Raw genomic sequence first — 16,991 nt, forward strand, 5'->3', positions numbered from 1 at the left:
AGTAGTAGAAATAATTGTATTGAGAGTTTGAGACTATACAAATATATTTTTCAATAAATGGGGATAATTGCATGAAAAATATGTATGTACGAGAGAAATAATGTGGAAAAAAAAAAAAATTGAAACTCCAAATGTAGCCCTTAGGAACATAAAGAGTACCTAATTATGAGATAATCAACAATTTTCATCCATTTCAAATTGAACTTTAAATTATAAACATACTCTCCAGTTTCATACTTAGGGCATGTTCTCATAAACTGAACGGAGCTGAACTGAACTGAACTGAGCTGAACTGAACTGAACTGAACTGAACTGAGCTGAACTGAACTGAACTGAACTGAGCTGAGCTGAACTGAGCTGAGCTGAACTGAACTGAAGTGAACTGAATTTCAACATATGAGAACAGACCCTTAAATTAATTGCACTAATTTGTTTATTTGGTAAAAAATAATACGGAGTACAAAATTTTAAAAAATAAAATTAATTGGGTGACTAATGATGATTAAATATTCCTTGCCAAACGCACCTAGAATATATATATTTAACAAACGCACATAGAATATTATATTGCTTGTTATATTTAAATTATCTTTACAGATTGTCAACATTGTTAGACGATGTTCTAAAAAACTCTTTATTTCCTTTTTTTTTCTTCTTTGAGAAACTTTTTTTTTATTATTTAATAAAATAATGTTATTTCCTTAATCCAAATTACAATTGTAAGATTGTACCGTATGCTAGTAGCTACTATAAATAGAAAGGGTTGTAGGAGGAAATAGTAAGAAGTGCAACAAAAGCATTATTAGTTCATTAACAAAAAGAAAAATATTAAGTTTCGAGCTTAATCTAGAAAAACAGAAAATGAAGAAGGTCTTAGCTAACTTGATGGTTATTCCCGTTGTTTTAGCAGTAATGTTATTCTTGTTCAGTACTACTACTACAGGTATATTACCTTGTTCTAGTCTTTTTAATTTATTTTTTTCGCATTTGAACTTGTAAATAAATCATATATTACGTAAATAAATTATACCGTATTTCAAAAATCCTTATTCTCATGAATTGTACACATATATAATTAAATACTCCGTAATTATTATGCATGCAGCTACGGTGGTTGAAAAGATGGAAACAACTTCTGAAGAAAGGCCGCCTGTGATGGTAGTCGAAGAAGTAATGATCATGGTTGAACAACCAAAAAGCGACGATAATTTTGGAAACAGAAAAACAAAGATGATGTTTATGGAACCAAATAATAATAATAATAATAATGGTGGATTAGATGCACAAATTATTAAGGAAGTAACAAGTAATACCGTTGAAGCTATAACAACATGCGGATCAAAAGGCGATTCGTGTGGTTGGCTTTGGAAGTGTTGTCCTGGCCTCACTTGTGATCCAGGATTGTATGTTAACATTTGTAAATAATTAAGTAGTAACCATCAATACTCTTCTTTCTTGTTTTTAAATTATGCATTATGTCATTTAATTTGTTTACTTCCATAGCCTTTGAGCTATATATGCTTATGTGTTTGGTTAATCATGATCATTATGCTTGTATTATTATGGACCATAATAAAAATTATGTATGTGATTTTCAAATTTAAACTGTGTGTAATAAAAAACAAGTTTGTTATTTAATTTTGATCTTTGTTCTAAACAAGCATCTAACAAACATATCACTGAACTATTGGTGAAGAATTTTGAATTCATGATACCTATAAATAACATATCGATGTATGAATAATGTAAAATTTAAATTGTTACAAGTATAAGTAGAAAATAGACAAAAGAAATCCAAAATACACCAATTTAAAATTTATTATGGATCTTCATTTGTTTTATCCTCTTCATACACTAGCGTCTACCGAAGAAAAAACCAACAAGCTAAGTCACTGAACTACCAAATTGTGATCAATTCCTCAAAGCTACTGCTCTAATATGAACTTCATGCACCTAAGATTTATTATTGATTTGTTAGCCGTGCATAAAAATAAAAGAAGCAGCACCAAAAAGACAATACTTTCTCAACATCTGAAAACTGCTTTAAAAGCAGAACTAGATAATATACATAGCCAAGTAAGTGAAAATCTCAGCCGCAAGCCTGCAGTTCTAACCATAGAACAACATTTTGCAGCAAGCATAAAACTCTGCTCGGCTGTTGCTTACACTAAAAGTGAAAATATTAGAATAAAACTAACTTTTTCCAGCCTAATTTTTTTTTTCCTTTCAATTTTTTTTTTTGGAAATTTTGTCAAAAACCTCCTTTATTTTAAAAGCATGTTTTTGTCAAAAACCTCCTTATAATTTTTTTTTTTTTTTGTGAAATCATACATTAATCAATTTTTTTTTTTACAAAATCATACCTTTAGACGGAAGGCGTTGACCACCCACGTGTTCAACGGATTCAACGGAAAACCACCCAAACTCACCAGCCCACCACCACCTCCTGCCAGCGTCTAGGGTTCCTTGTTCCCCCCCCGCCGGCGACGCTACCCCAACTCCAACCCCACCGTCACCCAGAACCCCAAACCCCGTCGACAACCCTCTCTCTCCTTCATCTTCCCACCGCAACCAGAACCCTCCTAACACGGTGCCTATCTCCGCGCAACCACATCACCGCCGCCACCTGCTCCACCGCACCACCTATCTTCGCGCAAGCACAACAACATCAATCCCCAGCAGCCTCCATCTCCACCGCTGCAACACCGTACCAATTGCAACCCCAATTCGCACCAATTAAGCCCCAAAATCCCTAGTAGCCTCCATCTCCACCGCCTAGGGTATTGTCGCCGCGAAGGGAGTGGTTGGGCAAGTAGGTGGGGGTAGGCGAGTTGCGAGGGTCTGGTTGGCTCAAATTGGTGGCGATTGAAGGTGGTGCGTGCGGTATTCAGTTTTGCAGCTGTTGTTGGTGTCGATTGGTGGGGTTGTTGGTGTTTGCGTGGGTGTTGTGGGGGTGGGCGTGGTGGCTGGTCTTTGGTGGTGGGTTAATTTTGGAAAATTTTTGGTGGTGGCTGGTCTTTGGTGGTGGTGGTGGTGGCTGGTCTTTGGTGGTGGGATAATTTTGATGGTGGTTTTCCGTTAAAAACGTTAGTGGTCAACGCCTGAAAACGGGGTCGTTTTCTGTCATAAGGTATGATTTTGTAAAAAAAAATTGATTAAGGTATGATTTCACAAAAAAAAAAAAAAAAATTATAAGGAGGTTTTTGACAAAAAAAATGCTTTTAAAAGGAGGTTTTTGACAAAATTTCCTTTTTTTTTTTTTCAAATCTAAGTACTGATTGTAAAGTACTTTTTAGTTGTCAATACTTTTCTTTTAAAAATCTTAAGGAAAACAAACATCAACCTTTTATATATGTGATTACTCCATCTAATTACAAAGTTTGCAAAATTTTATTATTGTAGACATGCATTTTATTTTGTGTATATTATTTTAAGTTTTGTAGTTTGGTTTATGTTAATAATATCGTATGTAATACAAATATTTTACATATTTTGACGGATATGTCTTTGAAGTTTACATAATTATAAATTCTTTTATTATATCCGTGCATCGCATGAGAGTTAATCTAATTTAAAATATAATTCAGTCCAAGTCACTAATTTAATATGGACATCCCGATAGTCTCCCTAGTAGCTACTCCTTTGTTATTGTTACAAGGATCTTGCTAACGAACGCCCCCATGGCGTTGGATAAGCATTTAAAATATTACCTAAAATGGTATTAATTTGGGAAAGCATGACAAAATCACGCGTCGATCGGTATAATTAATCTTTATTAAATTTAATCTTTCTATTTTTAGTTAGTTTATCCGAGGGTGTTTGTTAACTTTTGCCTTCTTATAATTATTTGAAAATACTTAAGAGATTCGACATTAAAATCTCAACGTGTTACTTAATGAAATTGCCTTGCAGGACCCTAATTGACTGCCCTCATTAATTATCCTCGAAAATTGAATCATGAGTAACAAAAATAAAATTAAAGAAAATTAAAATAAATACTACTCGTACAGTCGTACAGCCCTCGTACTAAATAATACAGTACGGAGTAAATAAATAAATCAGCTAAACAGCTACGTGTATAAGCTAACTGAGTTACATCCAAGGGCAATCGAATCGTGGTGTACATTATTTTATTCAACGATGTGTGGAGCATTAGTGCATTACTAATTTAATATTCTACTCCGTATTATACTTCTTCATTAGATCAAGTAACTGATTTTTACTAAACAAATTTTTACTAAATACGGAGTACTGAACGTTACTTTTACAGTTAAAATGGAGCACTTGTTAAAAATATAGAGGGATTTTCTTTTTGGCAAAAGCTAATGAGCGCCCCCGGAGCGTTAGATAAGAGAATGAAAGTGGAAATATTAGAGTAAAATTAACATTAATTACACCGAACGACGCGTGATTTTGTCATGCATTCCTAACTTAATGTCATTTCAACCAATATAATTACTCTTTATCTAACGCCCCGGGGCGCTCGTTAGCAAGATCTTTTCCCTCTCTCATAAAATATTCAGTTCAGTTCAGTTCAGCTCAAATCAGTTCAGTTCAGTTTAGCTCCAATCAGTTCAGTTCATTTCAGTTCATTTCAGTTCAGTTAATGTGAATAGACCCTTAAATAAAAAGAAATAAAAACATATTGGAAAAATAAATTTACATGGGGTTTGTAAAAAAGTAGAGAGACAAAATATTAAAAATACATAAAAATAAAAAATAAAAATAAAAATAAAAAATCAAAATTTTATATGGAAAGCTAATTTTGCACAAATAATATTATAAATTGGTGAGTATTTTAATGCAAATGGGTCGATCATTTTGGGACTAAAATTAATAGGCTAAAAGTGTCGAAGTTTTGGAGACGGAGGGAGTATTATTAATCCAAATTTATTTCAAATTAAAATTAAGTGGATAAGGATGAAGAAATAGATAATAATATCTGAGAGCTCGATCCTAAAACTCTATTAAAAAAAATTAAATGGAAGTATTAAAAAATTATGCAATTTTCAATGATCAATAAAATAAGGGCAGTCATGAGAGCTGATACACATACATGTGTAGCTTTTACCGGCAGTCATCAGTAGCATGCATGGGAGTTATGGCTAGAGATAAGGTTCGTTATGCAGAAATTCAACATAAATAAGAATTGATCTGAATCATGGGGACGGAGAGTATTATTAATCCAAATTTATTTCAAATTAAAATTAAGTGGATAAGGATGAAGAAGTGGATAATAATTCGATCCTAAAACTCTATTAAAAAAAAAAAAAAAACACGCCCCCGAGGCCTTAGATAAAAGAATTAAAGTGCAAATATTAGAGTAAAATTAACATTAATTACACCGAACGACGCGTGATTTTTGTCATAAATTCCTAACTTAATACCATTTCAACCAATATAATTTATCCTTATCTAACGCCCCGGGTCGCTCGTTAACAAGATCGGAAAAAAAAATGGAAGTAATAAAAAAATTATCCAATTTTCAATGATCAATAAATTAAGGGCAGTCATCAGTAGCATGCATGGGAGTTATGGCTAGAGATAATGTTCGTTATGCAGAAATTCAACATAAATAAGAATTGATCTGAATGATGGGGAACGACAAATAACTAGCGCATCAGCCGGTGGTGCACACTGCATTAATATTGTATACATGGTGACTTCCGATGACGAATATATATAATTATCCTCGTGTCCCTCATGAATCATGATACAGCTCTATACAGCTAGCTAAAGTCATCTTTAGAATGACTATCATGAATTCATGAGAGTTGACCAAGTCACGTGCTAGTCACGTGGCTATAAATCTTCCTTTCCCCCCCTTTTTCCCCCTAATTTCCCCTCTTCTCTTTCGATTAAACTCACTGTAGACCAAAATTGGGTTGAAATTTTCTGGGTTTAGTCTTGGTCAACGCCGATTTATTATGGTCAACTCTCAGATTCCGACCAAGGGTAGTGTATTACAACAAATAAACCTTTTATAAGGTAATTTTTACGAAAATTCTACTATGGTCCACTTTATTTGGACCATCACTATATTGAATTATCATTGGCTGATTTTTTATTTATTTTTTTACCTTGGTCAAACCTTATTTTTAGTTATTTCCTTTTTTAATTCTTTTTTTTATTTTTCAAAATTTAATTACTGAATTTACGAAAATCATTTTAATTACATTTTCGAAATTTAATTATTAAAATCAGATTTTAATAAAATCAATAAACGATTAAATTATAAAAATCAAATAAAAAATTGTTCATCAATGTTCTTCATAGTTCATCAATGTTCTTCAAGTTTTTTTTATTCATGGATGAGATTAAACACAAACACATGAATCGAAAGCGAATAACAATATGGATCGATTCAAAAAGCAAATGCGAAATTTTAAGATATCAAAAAGTTGTAGTCGTTGCGAATTTGGGCAGCGATTTAAATCTCTAAATAATAGGTTTGGATTGTACAAAATCAGTCACCGTTTGCAAAAACGGTGATTTTATATAATCGAAATAACAATTTTTAAGTTTTACGATAATCGGGGTTTGTCATGAACATCTGAAAAAGAAATCGCATCATTATTTTTTCGAAACCTTGTTTGATCCAAAAAAAGGGAAATCGAAATTGAAATCTTGTTTGTGTAAAATGTTTTACCCAAATAAAGGATAGGACATTACCTGTTATGAAAATTGTAATTATTAAAAACATATGATGACATCAAGTTCTGTTGGACATTACCATTACTGATTTATAATTCATTAATATCTTGTTATTTTCTTAATTCGGTAATCTACTTTCTTCAAGATAATCTAATTAGAAAATGTATGATTTTTCTTCGAAACATTGTTTGATCCAAAAAAAAAAGGAGACCGAATTCCAAATCGTATTTGTGTTTAAGGAATTTACCTACATATGGATGGGACATTACCTATTATATACATTTTAAATATTAAATGACTATGATCATACGTTATGTTAGAAATAACCAATTATTTTAAAGTACTTTACAACCTTTGCAAAATATTTGTAGCTAAACATGTACAAAAATTAAAATGAATCTATTTTAATGATTATATATATATAAATAAATATAATGGAATCAATATCTTTTAGGATATCTTTTAACATTAGAAATATTATTTAAAAAAATTTCAATCACCAATTATAATAAGGATATTTTCCTAATTTCTTATCTTATTATTATTGTATAGAAGATTTTAAAATCTGTATATTTTTCAAATTTCAAAAGATTATATTCTAATATAATCTAAATATTAGAATATATATCTTATTGATTTTGTCGACATATCTTATGATTTTGTAAAATTGTTGATTTTTATCGCGCCTAGAATTATAGTAATATATATTTTTAATAATGCAATAAATCTGGAATGTTTGATAAACAATCGTGTAAAATGAATTTAAAAAGAGAATAAAATTTAGTAAATGGAATATTAATAAATCTTCGGATAATAGATGATTTACTTTCCCTCAAATTTTAGATTTTCCTGAGATTTTGTTATTTCTTCACGCAATTTGATTAATAGAATCTTAACAAAATCTTAGGATAAAAATTTACGTACTTTCCCTAAAAAAAGATAAAATTAGGACAATACCACAATTTAATTAAGGTTTATGATTTTAAATCTATCTTTTTTTTCAAGGAAACACTTTAAGTCTTTTTTTTTTTTAAATAAGATCATATTTTCTGATTTTTTTGACATGCTTATCGTAAAATAAAATCAAAATGTTGGTTTCCCTCATCTCCACGTTAAAAAAATCATAAAGTTGGAATTTTCACAATATCCAAAATACATATGGTCATTCGTCAAACTCAATAAACTTTCTTTTTTAGGTAATAACCAAAGTACACATAAGTTAAAACCTGAACTATAAACAGATCACAAAACTCACACTTGTGTTCTACGTATCAAACAAGGTTTATGAGAAGAATATTTTTTAAAAAAATTGCGTCTTCTTCCTCTAATCGATTTGCTCATTATATATCTTTGTATCCTAAAATTGCGTCTTCTTCATTTGACCAATTTGCTCATTATATAGGTTTGGACATTAATTTTTGTTTTTTGGTTTGTGTAATAATTTGAAATTTAAACCATCTTTCTATAAGGTAAAAAAAAAAATCATATATTTAAAGCAACCAATCAAAATTGAAATTTAGATTAACAATGGAATGTGTTAGATTTAAGATCTATTTGAAGAATATTGCCTATATGATGGCTGTTGATTGCTTATTTTTAGGAAATATTGTTACTAAATGAAACATAAGTTATCCCATATAAATTGTCGTCCAAATCTTTTTCAAATATTCTATTATAGTATTTAACGTACTATTTAGGAAATAAATCAATGATATACAATAGTGTTGTTATCAATTAATTTTTATGACACATAAAATATAGACTATAAATTAAAAATGAAACTAAACTAATAAAAAAAAGATACTCGCGGAGTCGTAGTACTAAACATTGGGTAAAAAACAAAATACAAAAAATCACATTTAACATGTAACGCTATTTTGACAAATAGGAAAAAGAATATTTTCCGTTATCATAAATAAAACTAGAATACATGTATATACAAAACAGAAGCATGATATGTCCTAATTATAAGGAAACAACTAGCAATAGTAGTATGTATTTAGCCTAAATATAAGGGGTTGAATATTGGCTTTCCTAATTTATAAATACAAAAATATATTTACTATATTTAACAATTTGTCATTGTATTCTTTTCAAAAAAAAAAAAAAAAAAAAAAGGTTTGCCATGTAATTGCTCACCTCCACATTTTTTTTTTCATTTGGTTATTATATGGGATTCGTCCAATATTAGGATGTGACATTACTTATATATTTAGAATTGGTCTCAATCTCCTTAATTATTGTAAAATTATAATAATAATCGAAGACGGTTCATTATTTAAATTAATAACAAACTAGTATCCAAGTAATCCAACCATTGGGTCACACGATAGATAAGAAGATAATCATCTAATTTGACAATTAGGTTGCCATTAGAATAGCTCTAAAGGTGGTTTGATTGAGAGTTAAAATTTTGAGGAATATGCATACAGAAATCAAACCACAATAGTTGATATATAAGTAATCATTGATACCAAGCTTGGTATATGTAAATTGTTACTTGGCTAGTGAATGAGGATTGAGGACCACGATCCTATTTGCTATCAATTAAGAAAAATATTAGGATACTAATGCATGCACAGTATGAACTAATTATTAACAATGTCCAAAATAACGTATGGTCGTAGACCAAATAAACAATAATATTGCGTTTTATAGGTAATGTCCTATTAGCATTTGGGTTAATACCTTATATGCAAACAGAATCGAAAACTATATCTTTTTTTTTTCGGATCAAACAAATATTCCAAAATAAAAATCGTTGTCTTCTCCAATTAGCTCACAAACCCAGATTTCGAAAAATTGTTATTTTTTTTTTCGCATACATATAATGACCGATTTTTCATCCCTTGTTTGCGATTATCCAATTAACACTTATTGTTTTAGGATTAAATACATTCCCAGATTCATACATGAATTCAAAATTCGAATGAACTCTTCACATATAATATGTAAATCGATGCATATTTTCAATTTTCATTGATGTGCGAGTGTATTTACAGGACAAATTAAAGATTACCATAATGGTGGTTAATCTCATCCATGGATAAACAAACTTGAAGAACAATGATGAATAATGAAGAACATTGATGAACAATTTTTTTATTTTGATTATTTTAATATAATGTTTTTTTTTTATTTAATTAAAAACTGATTTTAATAAATAAATTTTGAAAATCATAAAATAATTTTGAAAAATTCAATAATTATATTTTGGAAAATAAAAATTGAATTAAAAAAGGAAAATACTAAAAATAGTGTTTGACCAAGGTTAAAAAAAATTAAAAATTCAACCAATGATAATTAAGTATAGTGATGGTCCAAATAAAGTGGACCATAGTAGAAACATCCTAATTTTTAACAACAATTTTTTTATAAGGTAGTTTATCGCAAAAAAATTGCTTTAAAAGGTAGTTTTTGACAAAATGTCCTATATATAATATAATTTTACTGAATATTCAACGATACTATTTGATCACCCAATATAATACTACACTTAATTCAGCGTATACATTTACATATGTATACGTGTAGTTACTTTTCCCTTCGTTATATATGAGAACATACCTAACGGTTATCCCTAACATACTCAAATGGCTCAAATAGGGTATATGAATGTATATGTGGGCATTAGATCGAGAAATATAGATACAAATACGGAGTAATAAGTGTTCAATATCTTTATTTATAAGGCAAAAGCTAATGAGCGCCCCCGGGCGTTAGATAAAAGAATTAAAGTGCAAATATTAGAGTAAAATTAACATTAATTACATCGAACGACGCGTGATTTTGTCATGAATTCCTAACTTAATACCATTTCAACCAATATAATTTATCCTTATTTAACGCCCCGGGGCGCTCGTTAGCAAGATCGTATTTATAATAATGCTATAGCTAATTTGTTTTATTTTATTATTATTTTCACTTTGAGTATCCTATAGCCCTAACAACTTTATTTATTTATTACGAATATTATTCTTTAATTTATACTCCGTATATATTTTATTTTTTAATGTGTGGCACAGTCTAATCATCATATATAATCAAAGTGGAATACATACTTTTTTTTTTTTTGGTGCAAATGAGGAGCAGAGCTCCGGAAAATAAAACTAAAACAAAGAAATTAAGGGGTACAAACCATGGCAAGGCCACACCTATTACATCATTATGCATAATACTCCCTAAAGCTAAGGGGGGGACTTGAATCAACTTAAATTTATTGTTCTGGGATACTCCTTGGTTGGCAAGCCAATCCGCCGCTTGATTTGCTTATTTATAAAGAGGAATACATATTTAAATAATATAAAAGTCAATGAATTAAGAAACAGATACACCTGCATAATTTATTTATTTTCCCTAATTAAGTAGCTTGTGTTAATTATTCTTCAACACAAAAACCAGTAGTAGAAGAGGGTGGAAGAAAACATGTATATCCAGAGCAACAATAGGGTCCGCGACGTATGTTACAAATCTTCTCTAATCCTACACACTTTAAAACGTTCTCCGTAGTAGTTGATACTACAACATCTTGCTTATTCTGGGCCTCCGAATTAACTCGAATATTTGGTTGTCGTATAATTGGTTGCATCATTACCATTTCTTCTACTACGATGTCATATCTCACCGGAGTTTCTTCAGAAGTCGTTGTCGTAGTTCTTCCAAGCACCGGATGATCAGCTGCGCGCCTAAATTGAATAAATGAAAACGCCAATATAATAAGCTTGTTTAATTGATTAGCCAAAAAAATTATTGTAAAAATATTCAAACCAACCCATACAAAACATCAAGCTAATTAAAGTAACGAACCTGTTGTAGTACGCATGAGCATGGACAAAATTGCTAAAACAGCAAAACCAAGGAGTTTGACTGATGAAACCCTCTCCATTTCCTTAAAACTGTGGTTTATTGATTGAGATCAGCTGCTAATAATGCTATAATGGCTATATCATTTCCTCAAACAATATACAACCCTTCTTATTTAATATTTATAGTGGATTAATTAGGCACAAACAAAAAAATCGGATGTACCATAAATCTATTATAAAGATAGCCAAAAGTGATCAAAAGTTACCCCTGAAATGAATAAAAGTTAACTCCAATATATATGCATAAAAGTAATCGTATACAAATAAAAATTATACACGCTTTATTAATAAAGAATCACATTTAAATGACTAAAAATCAATTATTAGTAATTTGATGTAATTAAATTACCTTTATAAAACTACTTGTTGTCTATCTATACAAAAATTATATTATTACGTTTAAAGTTACCCATAAAACGACAAAACGTTACCTTAAAATTAGCTAAAAGTTACCCTTATATGGCTCGATGTACACTATATTAGTGTATAAACCGGGTGTATACAAAAGTTTTTCAATTATGCAATTTTTATTTGATAAATAAGGGCAGTCATCAGTAGCATGCATGAGAGTTATGGCTAGAGATAAGATTCGTTATGCAGAAATTCAACAAAAATTAGAATTAATCTGCTGAATGATGAGAAACGCCAAATAACTAGCGCATCAGCCGGTGCAAAATGCATTAATATTGTATACATTGTGACTTGCGACATGATGATGATTAATATATATAATTATCCTCGCGTCCCTCGTGATATAGCTCTATACAGCTAGCCTAAAGTATTTATCCTTAGAATGACTATCATTAGTCCACAATACTCAATAATACTACACTCAATTTTTATTGATTGGTTTTTAATTTTTTTTTTTGCTCAAACTTAATCAAAGTTTTTAAAAAAAATTAGTAATAATTAATATTCAAATTAGAAAAATCATTTTTTTAACATGTTTGACCATTTTTTGACATGTTTGACCAACAAAAAAAAATATAAATTTAAAATCACTCAATTAAAATTGAGTGTATTAGTAGTCATTTTAATGAAATTTTTTCTCTGCAAGCGGATGCACGATGCTTCGTGCATCCAGTTTTGTTTTATAAAAAAGGCGGAATGAACATATAGTTGTTCAGTAAAGAACATTTACTTGTTTTGTAAAGAACATATATTTATCTTATAAAGAACATCACATATAATTGCTTTGTAATGAACATATAGTTGTTTTTGTAAAGAACATATAACTTTATGTTCTTTATATATATATCTAAAGAACATCTGTAATATTTGTTTATGCTAAATTTCGTCAAGTAGGATTTGATGTGGGATACGGGCTACGGATCAACTAAATTAAAATAAGGAACATCGGATGCGGAGAGTAAATGACGGAAAAATAAAGAAAGAGAGGGGAGACATGATATGGTGACGCGGAAAACCCCAATGAAGGTGGGTAAAAACCGCGGGTGGCAATGAAGCCACCAATCCACTATAATACGGGCATATAGCCAATGATTACAAGTACAAGATGTATTTTATGTGTACAAACTACGACGTAGATAAATATAAATATACGAAACACATTGCTTTAATAGCATAGCGAAAGGGTAACTGACATATTTGTAGAAACTAGCTTGTATTGTAGCCGTGCTTTGAGGATTTAAATATAGTAGCTTTGCTATACTTTTGGTGGTGGAAGGTATAGGTGGCATACTTGCTGTGAGGAAAGCAATGGGTTGTCATGGGGAGGCTTAAGCTTATTATACATTGTGGAATATCTATGTGGCAGAAGGTTAATAACTTGTTTTGTTCATCATAATGGCTACGGTTGATTTGTGGCATTGTGAGGAAGGCTAAGGATGACTGAAGTAGAAGTATTTGAGGTTAATCGTAGATAAGTGGGGCAAATTATGGAGAAATGGGATTGCATAGTAGAAGTATTGTACGTGGAAATGGAGTGGGTTTAATGAGATTAAGGCTTCTCTATTTATAAGGCATTTGAAAGGTGGTTGGAGGATAGTAGGGGTGAACTCCTTGAAAGTAGGAGGTGGCGGTTGACATCTTTACTTGGTCTTTCGAAGAACTTGGACTTCATTAGGGAGTATATACATCGTAACAACCTTGAGTACTTATTCTTGTTGACCTATTATTTTTCCTTGACTTTAGGGACCACTACTAACTATCTTGACATGGTCTTGTATATCTTGGTCTTGAATGTCAACGTCGGTCAACAGTTGTACAAAATGTCCCATAACAATATTAAAATAGAACATGATAGTATAATGTAATGAATATTATTTGTATTCAACCACCATAATCTAAAAACAAAATTTAAAAAACATTTTACAATAAACAATTAATTTTATGTCACAAATATAAGTACATTACTGATAATCAAAGAACATGAAGATAAATAACATTATTAAATAGCACACATGTTCTTTTCACTCTTAGTATATGTTCATTATATTTTAATAGTAGGTTCTTTTTACTTAAGGTATATGTTCATTGTATTTTAATAGTATGTTCTTTTCGTTGTAACTATATAGACATGTTCATTATGCTTATATAATATGTTCATCCGCTTTATAAAATATGAAAAAGAACATTTTATTGTATTATTATAATGTACCTACATTGTATTATTTAGATCTACAACTTTTTCTGAATTTGCTAATTTGCTTGCTTTCTTTTTTCAAAATGTAATAATTGGTCGGTTTTCTTTAAAAACTTCATATAGTTTCTCATTGATTGCAACACCAAAACCACATAAATCACAAATTTACACCAAGAACATGCAAAAAAACTACCAATCGAACTCAAATTGAACAACTATGCATGTCGAAATTGTACTCACCTTTTGTTTTCGTCAGCCATCTTGAACAATTTTGCACCAAGAAGTTTGAAATTAATGATTTATTTATTAAGGTTTGATGAACTTGAAGTGGTTTTCAGTTTTTTCTTTTTTGGGAGAGAAATCTTGTAGAGAGAGAGTACAGTTTAAAATGATTTGAAATTACTGTATGATAAAAAAATAATTACTATTTATCTTTTTGCTTTTTTACAAAAAAGAAGCTCCATATAAATCTTGTAAATTAGAATTGAACAACATGTTCTTTCTACAACCATGTACATTATGATACAACATAATGTACATTCCGCAGCGGATGCACCATGAGGATCGTGCATCCGGCTGCAGGAACCACCTATTGTCATTTTAATTTTTAAGAATGACTATTGTACTTACTAGTATTGGTAGATGCATCAAACACATACAGCTTAGTGATTAGTGCGTGGGCTGACTGGATTAATTTAGTTTTTGTAGATATATAGAGAATTTCAGGTGCATCAATTTTTTTTTTTTTTTATTTATTTATTTATTTTATTTTTTTTTTTTTTTTTTTTTTTTTTTTTTTTTTTTGATGAACGAAAAGGTGCATCAAATAAGCTAGCCTATTAGTTTACTACGTATTTATTTATTTTTTTCTAAAATAAGAAGAAAAAAAAAGATGACTAGAGTTTTCATGGGCTTGGGACTAAATGACTCTTACAGTCTTATGGAGAGAATTTATTTTTGAGGGGGTTAATTGTGATGTTAAGGTGAGAAATAAAGAACTCATATAGTATATAGAGATCGAAATTGTGAGAGAAAGGCTGAAATAAAAGCATGGAGGAGGAGCTACATTTTCTTTTTTCGCTAACATTTTTATTTTTTAATTTGCAGCGTAAATTTCTGATAAGAATGATTAGTGCTTGTTAGGCTATATAATATGTATAGTTATTGGGCCGTTGTTATGTTCCGAGCCCTAATCTCATTATATATATATATATATATATATATATATATATATATATATATATATATATATATATATATATATATATATATATATGGGGAGGGATCCGGTGAGAATAGGTCCATATGTGAGAATTCATACTTATATGAGAACTGATTTAAAATTTAGAACATGTGAGTAAAATTTTAGAACATGTGAGTAAAAATTTAGAACATGCGAGTTAAAATTTAGAACATGTGACTCAAATTAAAATTCTGAACATATGAGTAATAAATTAGAACATTTGTGTCATTGTGTGAGTAATATGTTTAGAACATCAGACTTAAGATTATGAACATGTGAATAAAAATTTAGAACAAACTGATATAGAATATAGTGTTAATTCGGATGATATACTACAAGAGGGGGGTGAATTGTAGTATGTTCCTAGTGCCTACTTTTCGCGGAATATAAAACTGATTGCTGTTAGGAACTTAGACAATGCAAAGCGGATTTTACGAGGAAACCATCCAGGGCCCAACTGGAAGTAAAACCTCGACCCTACCTTAGGGATTTCAAACACACTTCACTATAATAGGGCAAACACCAAGTTACAACCTATTTGACACGGACCTTTATTTCACAAGTTCCTCACTGGACTTGCTACTTGATAGGACCCTATCCTACCCAATCTAAGTACCACACTTAGATTCACTCGTACCACCAAAGTACTACCTACTCGGCCTCACACTAGAAGCTCAATCGGTCTCACTTAGAAGCTCATACATTGCACTCTTACAATATAATTATAACGAGAATCCTCACGAACTCTCACACCCCAATACATAAAACACTCAAAACCCTTTTTCCCAATTACAAGATCTCAAAGAATAACTCTAAATACATACCAACGAATAAAGAGATAAAACTAATATGCTAGACACTTCAAGATCTGTCTGGAACTTACTGGACAAACTGTAACTGGAACCTGACCGGAACTTCGACCTGGAGGTTTGACTTAGCTTCGTGGTGAAGGATGAAACCATATAAGCACAACCACTAAGCTTCATCTGCCTCAACTTTGAATGAATACATATGAGCATATTTATAGTACACCCAAGTTATTCTTTTCGTAAAAGATAAGTTTTATTAAAAGATAGAAATAAAAGATATTTTCCAAAAATAAGTTTTCCAAAAATATATCTTTTGTTAAGAATATATTCTATCAATAATAATAAGATATATTTACCATAAAATCAGATTTTATCTAAATCTTATATTTTCCAAATATACTAATATATCTTTTAACAAAAGATATACTTACCATATCTTTTTACAAAAGATATACTTGCCATATCTTTTTATAAAACATATACTTACCATATCTTTTTACAAAAGATATATTTACCATATCTTTCAACAAAAGATGTACTTGCCATAAAATTAGATTTTATTTAAAACTTATTTTACTGAAAATATTTTCCAAAAATAACTTATCTTTTTCCAAAAGGGATTTATTAGAAAATAAATATTTTTATTCTGTAAAACCAAATCCCTAAAAGATATGCACGTATTAGGTAAATATTTATATCATTAAATTCGACCTGCGACCTTTAACGACGTGCAGACCTAAGTTCCGATTAGGTTCTGGAACTCTGACAGTCTCTGAGTTCCTGAAAAGTCAGTAACTCTAATTTCATTGACTATC

Source organism: Chenopodium album, chromosome 9 (genome assembly GCF_948465745.1).
Source record: "Chenopodium album chromosome 9, dcCheAlbu1.1, whole genome shotgun sequence".
In the NCBI taxonomy this organism is placed as follows: domain Eukaryota; kingdom Viridiplantae; phylum Streptophyta; class Magnoliopsida; order Caryophyllales; family Amaranthaceae; genus Chenopodium; species Chenopodium album.